Here is a 16,275-nt window from a genome sequence, read left to right on the forward strand (position 1 = left end):
AGAATGATACGGTTTCAGAGAGGAACATAGAGAGCGAAATGTATAAAAAGTGATGCCAACTTCGTGATTTTTTTCCAATGTGTGTGTATTTCGTTATAGCGATTTGTTGGCAAAATCGTCATATACATTACGAAATATATCAAATTATGGGACAATATGAATTTTATCATTGGATTTTATGGTGCGTTTACATATAAACGGATTTAGACAACCCATTCGATTTCAAATGACAATTCCTCCATTGAATATACCTCAAATAAATCCTCATGAATTAGGTTAAAGTCATTAAGTTAAGCTCTATAACACAAACATGCTATTATCCCATAAATTGAGTTCAATCAATAGTTGCCAAATTTTGAGGAAGATCATGATGCATTACAAAAACTGAGTAAACATATTTATTAATCCCACATTTTATGTGTAAATATGATTATGTTGAAGAAAAACTTACAAGAACTAAATTATCATTTAATAGTACGTTTACACATAACCGGATTTAATAAACCCACTGGGCTTCAAATGTCAATTCCATTATGTATGCGACAAATAAATCCTCAATCTGCTTTAAAAACCTTATTTAACCCGAAAAAATATATTATGTAAACAGGCTATAAGGCTCATTTTAACTGGATGATGTGCGATTTTTATTAAATTGCAAACAAGACCATAAATTTATACATACGTATGGCATATTTTTAGGAAAATAACAAATCGTCACTATATACGTCGTCTGCCTCGCAAGAAAGGTCCAAAAGTTTAGTCCACTTTCTCTGAAAACCACGCTTTTGTTACTGAATGAAAGTAAAAATGAAAATACGTCGCATTAGACAAAGAACATTAGATCATTTTGCGTTTTTCTATATGTTTTGTCCTTTTCAGAAAAGATCGTATGTCCACAAAATATAGAAAATTGAGTACGAAAAGGTCGTAAGTAAGAAAGAATACTACAGCTAATGTAGTTCAGATATAATGTAAAACGTCATCCATGGTTGTGGTGCATTGCAAGGAAGCAGCCTACGTCTTTGGATGATAATCCGATGATATTTGGCTGAGCCAATGGAACAAACTTTTGCTTAACAAACTGATAATTTCCATTTTGCAACGAAGGGCACTGATTATGAAAGATGAACTTCTGTAGTGTGAAGCTCTAAATCGATTTTCGAGTTAGCAACAAAAATCGGTTAAATTAAAATGTTTATTATTTTCAAGTGAGTGACAAAAAAAGTTGTAAAGATTTACCGACAGCAACTGTGCTTTATTTTACCGACTTTTTTTGATAACTCAAAAAATGATTTAGGGAATCGCGCTGCTGTACTTTTCTTTGACACCAATTGTAATGATGTATGTTTTCAAATACAACACATTTTGCAAAGTTTGTACAAAAATCGCAGCTTTTATTGCTTTTTGTCGAATATCTTATTTACCGACTTTTGTCCGTAATTCAAAAAATGAGTTGCAGAATTCAACTTGATGCAAAAGTGGCGGATCTGTGTGGTTTTAACAACACCAAATGGGGTTTCTTCTAGTCGAAAGTGGACCTCCCCATTTCGTGACGATAAGTCCATAATTGAAGCCAGGAGTTTTATTACAATTTTTAATGGAAAACACACACAAAACTAGATCGCTTTATCTCGTCGAGATACAGTGAGTAACAACCAAAAGAATCCACTTGAGTTTCTTTCATTAAAAAAGTGATTGCTAAGAGTTTATTAATGAAAGTGATTTTGTTCATGTTTATATTTTTACATTAGTGTCTTAAGAAAAAATTAATAAAATAAAATTAGCAATATTCAATTAAATTCAGATAAAAAAATAAAAATCAATTTCTACATCACAGTGAAAAGTATCCACACAAAAAGCTTTATTAAACAAAAAGTATTTTTTAGGCGTTTAGTACTTGGTATGATATCCTTTGTTATCCTTTACAGCTTTGAGCCTTTTGGCACAGATTTAACTAAATGTTCAGTGCAAGAAATATAAATTCTTCCTTTTTTCTTCTTTCATGGCATTTTTCAGTGTTCCTATACTTGAAATGTTATGACTTGTCATAACAAAATGCTCCATAAATATTCTATAGGATTCAATATTCTGGGACAGTTGTACGTTCTCGAACAATGTGTGATTTGTGTTTGGGGTCATTACATTGTTAAAATTGAAATGTTGGCCCCCATCCCATTTTGTCAGCCCTACATTTTAAATTATCCCTCAGAATGTTTAAATAACACATCTTATACATAATTCCTTCAAAAAAGGCAAGATTCCCTACACCGGAAGCACTGATACAACCCCATACCATAAGAGACCCTCCTCTGTGCTTTACGTTTTGAATTGTGTGTTTAGGGTCCAATGCCGTATTTGTCCTACGTCATCGCTTACTTTGTCCATCAGCCCAAACAGGTTAAATTTGCTTTCATTGACAAAATTTACAGTCTTCCTAAGCTCAAAATCCTTTTTTTCGTGCTTTGGATCATTGTCTTGGAGATATATGGTATTTTCCCATACCCAATAGTTCCAAATCTCGTAGCTAGGTACCTACTTTTTTAAATATTGATGTACTTATTATTGATGTACCATTATTTCCTCTATAAATCTGAGTTTTCCAACCCAATTTGCCGCTATATTTCACCAGACCACGACAGATCTTTCTCAGTGTTTTACTGTGGAATTAATGTTTTAAGGCAAAAACTTAGTATTTGTCTTACGCCAGGTTTCAGTGCGATCATCGCTACCAACTACCAGGAACTTACATTCATCGTAAAAAATCACTCTTTCCCAGAATATAGGATCCTTTAAAAAAAAAAAAAATTCGTATTTTTGGCCTATTCCAATCGTTTTGGGATATTTGCAAGTTTTAGTTAAGGGGCTTTCCTGTCGCAATGCTATTATTGTCATTCGTTTTGATTGCTCTACGAACTGTCGGGACAGAAATATTAATTCCTAGATTGTTCCTTGAATTCCCATTTAATTCTACAGCATTTTCCTTGGGGTTTTCCATTATGTACTGATCGTATTACGTTCCCTTCCGTTTGGTTGTCGATTCAATATTCTGTATTGGCCGAAAAAAAACAGTAACACCTCCGAAATATCTCTAATACCTCGTTTGCACATAACCCGATTTAATTAATCGGGTTTCAAATGCCAATTTCATAGCGCAAACGTCAAATAAATCCTCATAAAGAATGTTAACCCGGCAAAAAGTTCTAATGCAAACGCCGTTTAAACCCTTTAATATATTTTTTGTTTGTCTATTGAAGTCTCCTTTGTGATATGCTATATTAATAAGTCTAAACCTCAGTTTTAATTTTTTTTTTTTTTTAATTTTGTCTTTAATTTCTCTAAATCTTCAATACATATCCTCTTTTTTTCAGATATTTGAATTCTGTTTCCAATCTTGCTATGTATCTCTGTCTTTTTAACGTTTATGGTCTCTAACATGTCTGTTCCAGAACCTATAGTTGTTTAGCCAATTATTGAAAGCAATTGTAAAGAACTGAATGGCAGCAGCCGGAATGTTATTCATGACATAGTTTGAATTGCCACGTCAACGCAACTAGTTTTTCTCTTATTCATGAAATGAGATTTAACTGTTAACTGAAAATGGTCGGAACTATTGAGTGAAATCGGCAGAAACATCCAAATGTGGTTGGAAATGGAATCCAGACAATTTGATATTCGATTCTCAAGGCCGAAACTCAATCGATTTTTCTTGCTTTCATCGCTTAATTTTTGGTAGAAGGATAAAGAACGCCGAGATCACTTCGAACTAGGCTGCCCTTTTTTATTTATTCTTTTACTAGAGCAAAGCGAAGAAAGCAAGCAACGAGCTGATTGAGTTTGGGCCTTCAATGCCTGTAATACTTCTTCTTGGTATGTGAATGGTGATGGTGAAGTATATTTGCTATATCTGGGCCATTAGTAACTATGTAACGGGTGTTTTTTTACAGGTTTGTTTTTCGAATAGAGATAAAACTGGCATTTTGTGGTCAAATCTGGCAACTCTAGTGTCATTTATGTTCAGTTTGGTTTGCCATTTCATCATGAACAGGTTGACAAAAGAACAACGCTTGCAAATCGTGCAAATTTATTTCGAAAATAATGGTTCAGTTCTCGAAGTTTACCGCAAGCTCCGTCCATTTTATGGTCGACATAATCGTCCATCGGAGCAATTAATTCGGTTAACCATGGATCGTTTTCGCACTACGTTTACTCTATATGATAATACGCATCCGCAGAGACGTCGAACAGTGCGCACCGAAGAAACAATTGCCGCTGTAGAGCAAAGTGTTGAAGAGGACCCGAATGAATCGATTCGCCACCGTGGACACCAATTGGAGCTTTGTCCATCAACTTTATGGAAGATTTTGCGCAAAGATCTTGAAGAGAGGCAGTTACCGTTAATAGAGACCGGTATAGAGCCATGATAACCGACTATTTTGTTCCCGAATTGGATGGCATGAATGTGGATGAGTTGTGGTTCCAACAAGACGGCGCTACATGCCACACAGCGCACGTCACAATCGATTTATTGAAGGAAACATTCGATGAGCGCATAATTTCGCGGAATGGACCTGTCAATTGGCCACCAAGATCGTGTGATTTGACACCATTGGATTATTTTGTTTGGGGATGTGTGAAGTCGCTCGTCTACGCCAACAAACCAGAAACGTTAGGGGAATTGGAAGCCAACATTCGTGGCGTTATTGCCGACATACGGCCCCATATGCTCGAAAAAGTGGTTGAAAATTGGACCTCTAGAATTGGCTTTATTCGAGCCAGCCGCGGCGGCCACATGCCCGAAATCATATTTAAACATTAATGGCATAAAATTATCCTTCTAATAAAGCCAAAATTATGGACATTAAAACGATTTTCTTGTGTTTTATTTCAATTTGAAGTTCTATACCATTAAAAAAAAACACCCATTATTAAATTATGCCTTTGTAACTTATGAGAAAGTGATTATTTTACGTTGCCAATAACTTTATAAACGTTATTGAAAGCAGAGGGCCCGGAATAATATGTTTCAATTTATTGTTCACTTTTGAGAAGCGAGATCACATCCAGTATGCAATGAGCTATTTTAGTATGTTATAGTTCCTTAGTCCCAGTAAACACTTGAGTTCTTAGATGGAGTTCCCCACTACATCAATTTCATATTATGGAAAATTTCTTGTTTTATTTCCGTTCCAAAGTCGGGCACTTCCAGTGACATTGATAACTTTAGAACAATTAGCATACTCCCTGCACTTTCAGAGATTTTTGAACGTATTATTAACTCGTCAATTACAGATTATATTAATGGGCGTAATTTAAGTAGTCCCCACCAACACGATTTTCGGCGGTGATTTAATACTACTTCTTATCTACATCTTTTGACAGAAACCATTTGGAAATCTGTAGGCAGTGGGTTATGCAGTGTTTTGACTGCACTAGACTTATCTAAGGCTTTTGATCGTGTTGATCGCTTTAGCTTAGTAAACATACTGATATATTACTTCAATTTCTCCCTTCCTGCTTCGAGACTCATTTCGTCTTATCTATCTAACCGATTACAATTGGTTTCTGTAAATGGGGTGTGTTCTACTGCTTGTCCTGTGGAATGTGGTGTTCCACAGGGATCCATTTTGGGACCACATTTATTCGTCTTATATATAAATGACATATTTAGTAGCATACTTGATTCATGTTGTATTCCTTTTTTGTATGTTGACGATATTCATCGTATTTTTTACGGCGAATTATTGTAAATATTTTCAAATGTAAAACAATGTGTTTGATTGCCCATATCTTCGATGATGTTGATGTAGTTTGTTCAGGAAATTAGATGCCTTGGTGTAATACTTGACAGAAAACTTGATTTTTGCTGCTCATTTTAACCATGTCGCTTCTAAGGTTATATCTAAATAAACAGGCATGTCACAGATTCCGATCGGAATGGTTGCAATTCCGAAATTTCATTTCGATCGTTTTTGTCTTAGCTTCTTTAGATTCCGATCGATTTTGTGAAGTCAAAAAACTTAATTATTTATTTTAAATGCGAAATTAAATGTAAATTTGTTAATAAAACAACATTTTAATTATTTCTAAGTGTTTTTAGAGTGTTTTAAAGTGGCAGATTTAAACAAAATAAAAATACAATTCCGTTAGCAAAATCAAAAGTGGTTTCATTCCGAAAAATTCTTCGTTTTTCGTTTTCTGAAGAAGCTAAATACGGAATCAATTCCACTTTCGATCGGAATTCGTTTCTGTGACATGCCTGAAAGTGTGTGTGTGTGTGTGTGTCTGACTACAAATCGGAGAATTGTGAGTACAATGAGTTTTTGTTAGAAATAGTACGAAAAGTTGTTGATGTATTTGTAAGCGTTTACCCGATCTTAAGGTTGCGTGTTTAGACACAAATAAGGAGTTCAATTCCGGCAGAGGGCAAATTAAATTGTGGAGTATTATGAAATTTCACAAATATTCACATAAAAATATAATGTGGGGGTTATCAGGAACGGCAATTCCCCGTGAATTTTTTCACTTTCTCCCTTAAGTTGCAACGGCGGAAAGACAAACTCACGGGAAAATTTCATTCATGATAAAAATTAGCGACTTATAGTACGTTTAGACTATGGTGGATTTACCAAATCCAGTCGATTTTATTTTTTTATACAGTATATGTCAAATAAATCGAGATAATGCACTTAAACGTGTTATAATTGTATAGTCTAACAGGCGTTTTAATGTTTTTGGTCATAATTTTCAAAAAAAGTTACAGATCTTCATTCATACCTTTATTGACTTTTGCTGGCAATCAACTTTTATCATTCTAGCGATTTTTTAAGAACTGACAAATTGACAACACCGAAACAACTAAATGTATATTAGAAGTAGCACATTGTCTCAGTTTTCTGAGTAAAATTCTAACAAGATTTTTGTTGTGCGAGTGAGTGAGAAAGAATATATGTTTTTATGTTTGATTTTGCACATTCATCTGCTCTCGAAAAAAAAAACTGTCCAATTATGTTATAAATTCAAAGCCGGGTTAGTCAAACGTAACGTCATGTAATATTAAATATACTTCGTAAATATTTCATGACCAATTATTGGCTTGTTTTGAAATTACTTTTTTCTTGTTATTGAATACAACAACCCTCAATTTGTCTCGCAAATACATTAAGATCCACATGTTTTATATGTGGATGAACACAAACGAAATCAATTAAGTCAAATAAAAAGATAAGGGAAGAAAAAAGAAATTCCTTTACATAATTTGTCCCTTAACCTGAAATTCCTTTAGACTTTATTCAATTTCATGTATAATTGGAAACGATGTGTTTGTGTTTTAGGGAAACAAAATTGAATATTAACAACAATAAGCTGTTTATAAAAAAAGACACACATAAATGAATTAAAAAATATATATTTTAATTGCAGGATACTCAATAGCAAAAATAGAAAAAAAGTAATGAGGAAAGTGTAATGACATAAACCAAAAAAAAAGAATAAAACCAAGAACAAATTCTAAGAGAATAGACGAAAAATTGAGGAAATACTCGTCTTTGGATTTCTTTCTTCTTTAGTGTTATCCTCTCGTCGTTGTCGTGTCGTGTGTTGGTGGGTGATGATGATGATGGTGACTTCGACGTTGACGACGTTATGACGTAAACGTTCTGTCAATGTTATTTTATATTGATTGGCTTATTATTGTTGTCTGCTGCTACTGCTGCCTTGCGCTGCTGTTTATGGTGGTGGTGGTTGATTGAAAATTTTCTATTTCAAATGGCTTTAAAAATCAGATTCTTCTTCTTTTATTTTGTTATTAATCTTCAATTCCTTTAAATGAGTTTAGAGTACTTTGCATTACATTTACATGATGTTGATTTTGCTGTGCTCAAATGCTTATTCAGTTTCCAAAAACATATGAAAATCAGAATAAAGCACAAAGAGAAAAAACTCTGTACAAATTTAGCACACACACTCGCGTTTATTGGATGTATAAAGATTTTTCCTTTATTTTTGACTTAAAAAAATTTTTCCAAATGTTAATGGTTCACGAGGTATAGATTGCCATGGAGTAGCGGTCAGGACAGGAAAAACAGCGGCAACGAGGAAAATAGCAGCACCAGTTCAAAAAAGGAACACACAAAAAATATACACCACAAGGAAAATTGCACATACACGCACGCACAATGCGATTCAAGAACGCTGATGACGACGGTTTCTGAATGGTGGCCAACAAACTTTTTTGGTTCTTTATGTCAATGCTTGCTTGCTGGCTGACTTGGCTATGACGAACTTTTCACACACTCACACACAATATTATTCGGTCATCATTTAAAAAAATTATTTTTTTTGTCTTGTGCCGATTGTTGGCTAGGGATCGCTTAATAATCGTTATAACTTTGGCAAAAGAAAATTTAAAACCTTTGCACGATTTTTCATAACAAGAAATAATTTTTCTCAAATTTTTTCATAATTTTTCTATATATTTTTGCACTTTTTCACGACAGAAAAGAATATAACAAACACCCGCACTTTAGCCTCTCTCACTGGCAATCTCTTGCCTTTTGTATGATTCCTTTTTCGTTTTCTTCTTTCTTTTTCACGGATAAATGACAGATATTCTTCTCTCAATTCTCCCTCACGCACTCTCTCTCATCACTCATTTGCTTGCTCACCCAAAATATTTTGACTCTGACAAAATATTTGAGGTAATTTACACGAGGAAACAAAGTTTCCTCTAAAACGTGTGTTCCGTTTTGATTCTCATTCGTAATTGCATTTTCAGGGTTGCGCTGTTTAACAAGCGTACCTTTTGAACGGTAGACGTACGTTTTTACATAAAGTTACCAAAAATGATTATCTACCTATTGTACATGAATATTCAAAAAACAATTCTTTGGAAAACTACAAAAACAGGTAAAAAGAAAGGGTTAATAATAAAAATAACCATTCATTAAAAATTCCGTAAAAAGTATTGACACATGAGGGTAAAAAATACATGTATTACCTGTCGTAAATTGTTAAAAAATGGCTATCAATTCATGAAGTAATGAAATACCTTACTATAACAATTACAAGAAACATTTTTTACAACACAAAATAAACAAATTATTATGAAATTATTATTTATTTCTTGCACATATCCATCCAAAAGTGCCTTTTGTACGTTTTTGTACAATCATTTATACATTTGTTCCCAACACTGACCAATTTTGCGAATGAGAATCAAAACGGAACACACGTTTTAGAGGAAACAAGGAAACATTGTTTCCTCGTGTAAATTACCTCTTTGACTATCTTTCTCTCTCTTCTCTCGTTCTATTCACCTTTAAATTCTTTTTTCCTTCTTCCTTTTCTTTTTATCTTTACTCGTTTCTTTTCTTACTATTTTACTACACTACCACAACTTTTTTTGCAATTTTTTCCTTCTTGGAAAATATTTTTTCATCATTATTGAGTTTCATATATTTGATGTCACTTTTCTGAACATTTTTAACTTCTATTGATTCTCTTTATTTGCACGCACAATTCTTGTTTATCATTGAGGAATTATTCTTGACGTTTTGCTTGCTTAATTTTAGTAGATTTTCTTGCTTATTCCTTACTTAATTTAAATTGATTTTTATTCGAATACAGAAATTTATCTCGTCTATTCTTCCATCGTCCATCCTCCACGAACGAAGCTGACCACTTTTTGCCAGAGTCGGCGGTAGAGATTTTTATGTAGAACATCAAAGACCTATGTTGGTTTTCCTTGTCGGCGTTAGTTATATTTGAACCAGGGGTGCCAAGTTGGTGGTTTTCCCGCTACTTGTGGTGATTTTTGACGTACAAAAACCACTGTTTAAGCAGGAATGTCAACTGTTTTAAGGTAAAAATCACTACAGACCTATGGTGCGTATGTGGCTGTAGCGATTTTTAACTCGGAACAGTTGGCATCCCTGATTTGAACTCGTCGTAGGACATGAAACTGAGCGTGAAAAAGCGGCGTATCATGGTACAATAATACAGGTAGCATTATCATGCCAGCTGATGGTAACATAATTGGTCTGTTCCAGAACTGCAAGAATCTACTAATTTTTACTATTTTTTCCGATAACATAAAGGAAAAATTGTTATCGTAGTAAAAAATAGTAGATTCTTGCAGGTTCTGGAACAGAGCATTCGTGTCAATTGCATTGAATTAATGTCAAATTTTGACACCTTATGTTGCCAACAATTGCCGATGCGGCTACCTGTGTATTTGTACCATGCGGCGTATTTCATTTGGTCTGTTCCGCAAGAATCTACTATTTTTTTCCGATAACATAAAGGAAAAATGGTTATCGTAGTAAAAAATAGTAGATTCTTGCAGGTTCTGGAACACACATATTTGCTCTGTTCCAGAACCTGCAAGAAGCTACTATTTTTTACTACGATAACATTTTTTCCTTTATGTTATCGAAAAAAATAGTAAAAATTTGTAGGTTCTTGCAGTACTGGAACAGACCAATTGTGTTTCTACCTTAAGCGCTCGGCACATACGGTGCGTTATGCATTGCGCTACAACAACCACATGAAAAAAGTGTAAGTGAAGCCAAGTTTCTTGAAAAACAACAATATGGCTGACGCATTAAAGTTAAACATATGGTTTGTTCCAGAACTGCAATAATCTACTATTTTGTACTACTCTTTTCGATAACATAAAGGAAAAATTGTTATCGTAGTAAAAAATGGTAGCTTCTTGCAGGTTCTGGAACAGGCATATAATTTAACTGTTTTGGGACAACGCGTGTCCCAACGTGTCACTAAACGGACCATATGTGCCGAGGGCTTTAAGGCCCCGGCACATACGGCGCGTTGAGCGTCGCGTTACAACAACCACATGAAAACTTCAAGAATAAACTTGGCATCACTCACACATTTTTCATGTGGTTGTTGTTTTCAACGCGAAAAGCGTGACACAACGGAACGTATGTATTTGGCCCATTAAGCGCTCGGCACATACGATGCGTGGAGCGTCGCGGTACAACAACCACATGAAAAAAGTGGCTTAAAGATCTCGGCACATACGGTCCGTTTAGTGACACGTTGGTACACGCGTTGTCCCAAAACAGCTAAATTATGTTTATCTTTAATGCGTCAGACACATTGTTGTTTTTCAAAAAACTTGGCATCGCTTACACGTTTTTCATGTGGTGTTTGTACCGCGACGCTCAACGCACCGTATGTGCCGAGCGCTTAATGGGCCACGCGTGTCACGCGTTGCGCGTTGAAAACAACAACCACATGAAAAATGTGTGATTGATGCCAAGTTTATTCTTAAAGTTTTCATGTGGTTGTTGTAACGCGAAAACACCACATGAAAAACGTGTAAGCGATGCCAAGTTTTTTGAAAAACAATAATGTGGCTGACGCATTAAAGTTAAACATAATTTAGCTGTTTTGGGACAACGCGTGTCCCAACGTGTCACTAAACGGACCGTATGTGCCGAGGGCTTTAGTGTCAAATTCCATAAGACATTTTATATATTAAAAGTGTGAACAGAATGAAATACGCCGCTTTTTTTACGCTCAGTTTCATGTTCTACCATGATAAAATTTTGAGAACGAACAACGATTTTTGTACATTGTTCAATATAAATTACTCTCCGAACGACGATATAATATGTCCCATCTCGAACAAATGAGAGAATTTATCGAAATAAATTAATTATGACAGGAAAAATACAAAATTTAAAAATTTATTTGAAACCCATCATTTTTAGAAAAACTGCAAATCATGAATGAAAAGTAAACGGTTTAGCGACTAGTATACATTCAAATAATAGCAAATTTTGTATTCTCTTTCATGTCTTTTCATTTCTTGTCCATCTTTTCAAATTCGCGTACAAATTTAGAAACAAAAATCAGAAATTTGAAACTTCGAAATTAGCTACCATAAAATACTTATTTTCATCGTAAACGTGTAATAACAATGACCTACGACAGTTCTGAATGTTATATATTTACATTTTGATTCAAATTTGTACTATTTTAACGGATTTTCAAAATGTATTTATGTTTTTCCTTAGAAAAATTTTAGAACGACCCCATTATTCAATATTTTCTTTGACATTAAATTTTCTATAACAACAATGTTGTTTTTGAAAATTTGTTACAGCCTGTTTCTGTATGTCGAAAGAAGAATGTGTACGAATGAAACACGCCCAAACTTTAGTTTTCGAAATAATTTTCCCTTTGCTTTTGCTTCAAAACAAAAAAACAAATTGAAAAACACACAAGAGTTTGGACGTGTTTCATTCGCACACATTCTTCTTTCGACATACAGAAACTGGCTGTTAGTTGTCGTAATTCGTGCATTTACTTTTTAGTCGATGGTCAGACTAGCAAGGTTGCTTGAAACCAATTTCGTTAAAGTTTCTTTTCAAGTTTCGTTAGTGTCCACACACGTTAACATGAAATTTAAGATTTTTGGGTGTCCTCTTTATTTTACCATTCGCGTTTCTTGTGTTTCTCATACCAAAAAAACAAAACAAACATAAATAAACTTGAAAACAACACAAAATAATTAACATTAATATTAATAGTTAAATTTTCACTATTTCATTAATTAAATGTTTTTATTAAACCTTTTTATGCTAGTTTTGTTGTTAACGTTTGCTTGAGAAAATAAAAATGAAAGAAAATGGAAGAAAAAATCTTGCAACGAATAACAAGAAGAGGCAACACAACAAAAACAGAAAACCATGTACATGGGTTTCACTACTTCATACCCCTCGCCTAGTCCCGGTCCACACTAGCGTGAATTTCATTAAAAAATTTCATGAAATTAGGTGTTCTTAAATCGAATTCCCCACTACAGCAATTTTATCATGGTACAATAATTCTTAGGTAGGTCACAGCTATCAGCTGATTACAATTTTTTTTTTGTTATGGCTTAATCTGTCAATACCGTGTTGACTTTCAGAGTTCATATTTATTATTGATCAAAAAATTCAACTCTGTTTTGTTTTCATTTCAACATTTCGTTCTTCTTCTTCTTTGTTTACTCATCCGTTATCATTCATCAAAACAATTTTGACGTTTTAAGCCATAGAGACAGGGTTATATTTTTTGGCGATTCTCATACCTGGCCTACCTATGAATTATTGTACCATGAATTTTATGATTTTACTTTACTATGTCGATGGTCAGACTAGCAAGGTTTCTTGAAACTAATTTCGTTAAAGTTTCTTTTCAAGTTTCGTTAGTGTCCACACACGTTAACGTGAAATTTAAGATTTTTGCGTGTCCTCTTTATTTTACCATTCGCGTTTGTTGTGTTTCTCATGCCAATAAAAACAAAAAAATACATAAATAAACCAAAAAAACAACACAAAATAATTAACATTAAAAATTAATATTAATAGTTAAATTTTCACTATTTCATTAATTAACTGTTTTTATTACATCTTTTTATGTTTGTTTTGTTGTTAGCGTTTGCTTGAGAAAATAAAAGTGAAAGAAAATGGAAGAAAAACTCTTGCAACGAAAAACAAGAAGAGGCAACATAACAAACACAGAAAACCATGTACATGGGTTTCACTACTTCATACCCCTCGCCTATAAACTTGACGTCGCCATGTTGAAATCGTGCTAGTCTGACCATCGACTATGGAGGTCGATCTAGAGACGCATAATTTCATGCATTTTTTTCAATGAAATGACTCTAGTGTGGACCGGGACCTATAAACTTGACGTCGCCATGTTGAAATCGTGTTAGTCTGTCCATCGACATATAAATACGCCTTGGTAGAAACCATGGTACAATCATTACAAGGTAGGTTATAGCAAACATCTGATTACAATTTTTTCTTGTAGTCCTCCTATTGTTTTGAGGTTGTTTGTATACATTTATTTCTGACAAGGTTGACAAAATAAATTAATTCAACATCGAATAAAAACAAAAAAGAAAATGTGCAAGAAATTTTATTGTGCTTAAATGGACACTTCTTTGAAGTATCAGCAGCCTTGCGACACTTTAATGGTCATTATGCTTGGTTTACATTTACGAAATCCACTCGATTTCAACTGTCAAATCCATAGGTTAAACATCAAATGAAATCCAGATGAGATTTGATTTGACGTTTGAGCTATGGAATTGACAGTTGAAATCGAGTGGATTTCGTAAATGTAAACTTAGCATTACTTTTTGTCAGAGAATTTTTTGCCATTGGATTTCAACATTATCAGCCACGTTTTCCCAAGACGATTTCAGTGAAGCAGATATAGGAAATGTTTGTTTCCTTATGTATTTTCACCGATTTACCTAATTTGCGGATGGAAAGTACTGCAGTGCATACCAATTAGTTGTTCCTGCAATGGAAATGCTTCGGTACAGGAAGCCCTTCAAATAGAAGTTCCAAATTGCTTGCTCCACGTTCAGGTTTAGCCATTAAGAATATAGCGACAATTTTGATATGGTTCGTTTTAATAATACTGATGTAAAATTTGGCGTGGTGACTGAACTGCACAGTTAATATGTAAGCGAATATTTTAGAATATTTTACTCTGAACCGGAACATGTGGACAGATTGCAAGAGACTTAACGTGGGGAAGGTGGTTTTAATTCTACGGCATCCATCGATGAACCGAAAGTAACGGAATTGTTCCTAAATATACATCCACGAACACACCTAATATGTTTTAAACATGTGGTTTGTTCCAGTACTGCAAGAATCTACTAATTTTTACTATTTCTTTCGATAACATAAAGGAAAAAATGTTATCGTAGTAAAAAGTAGTAGCTTCTTGCAGGTTCTGGAACAGAGCATGTATTTGTATGTATTGATGTTTCATTGAACAAAATTGGAATTTTAAACTAAAATTGTGACAATGAAACGCCAAGAAAATGTGTGAAATATGTCGAGTTGGTTGGAAGCTACAATTCACCCGTATTAAAATTGCAGGCAACTAATAAACGGATGTAAAGTGCTGCAGAATGTGGTATTAAACTTATCGGCATCATGTGTAAAGAAATCTGCTGTTGTCTAAAGTTTCTTTTTTGTTCTCATTGAATTGATTTTTTCAAAAAACCATCAACATTTTGGATTTGGAAACAAAGTAACTTGAATTAATATTTTTACTTGAAAACTGCGGTTTTACATTTTCCTGCAAGAAAGAAAATAGGATTTTCAAATGCCATATTGGAAACCTAGTAAATCAACTTCTCAAGGCGGCTGTAAAGCGCTCGGCACATACGGTGCGTTGTGCGTTGCGATACAACAACCACATAAAAAAGTGTAAGTGATGCCAAGTTTTTTTAAAAACAACAATGTGGCTGACGCATTAAAGTTAAACATAATTTAACTGTTTTGGGACAACGCGTGTCCCAACGTGTCACTAAACGGACTGTATGTGCCCATACATCATCATCTCCAGCATCTTTAAATAGCCTACACAGGATGCAATGAACGGAAACAAACAAAACGATTCCCGTACCAATCACATAAAGCCACAAACTTTTCAGCTTCTCTGAATCGTTTCATTCTCACAACCAAAACAAAAACACAAACTTTTCAATGTAAAAAGATGGAAACCGTACGATTGCGGAAATGTAACTTCGGTTATGCTTTGCCGAGTTGTTTCATTCACCACCGAAACAAGAAGTATTTTTGGGAAACGTTTGCCGTGCGTATTGTCAATGACACACACACATGTGATTGCTTAACAACCCTATAAGATAGCATCAGCATACCACAGTGAATTTTATCAACCACCAATCAGCATACCACAGTGAATTTTATCAACCACCAAACGTTTTTGATTTATTCACATGTGTTTAGTACTATTCCGTTTTCTATCTGTTCTTGTGGAGTTGAGTACTTTTCGCTTTGTTCGCACTCACGAATATAAACAAAACAAAACTAAACAGCGATCTCGGCCAACGAGGGTTATGTTTCGTTTTGTATTGTTCCTATGGAAAATACGAAACGAAACGATTGGAAATGTTATTTAAAGTATTTTTACGTACTCTGACAGGATGGATCAACGGTCTCCGAGTGAAGCAGCCACCTATTCTAAAGAGGGCTGCGCATCCTTAAACCTAATCTAACCTATGTATGTGTTAGTAAATCAGAGTTGTATTTGAAGACAACATGTCTGGTGTAAAAGCCAATTTAGTGAAAAGTTTACAATTTAAAAAAATATTTTGTTCCCGTGCCCGAAATTAGAAATTGTAGAAAGTCTTAAAACCCCGACCGAAGGCCGTCTATTTAAAGCTGGAAACACATCCAACGTTTGGGTGAAGTTTTGTGTCATTTTGGC

The sequence above is a fragment of the Musca autumnalis genome, unplaced genomic scaffold (genome assembly GCF_047663935.1).
Source record: "Musca autumnalis isolate F117 unplaced genomic scaffold, ASM4766393v1 scaffold_2, whole genome shotgun sequence".
NCBI lineage: Eukaryota > Metazoa > Arthropoda > Insecta > Diptera > Muscidae > Musca > Musca autumnalis.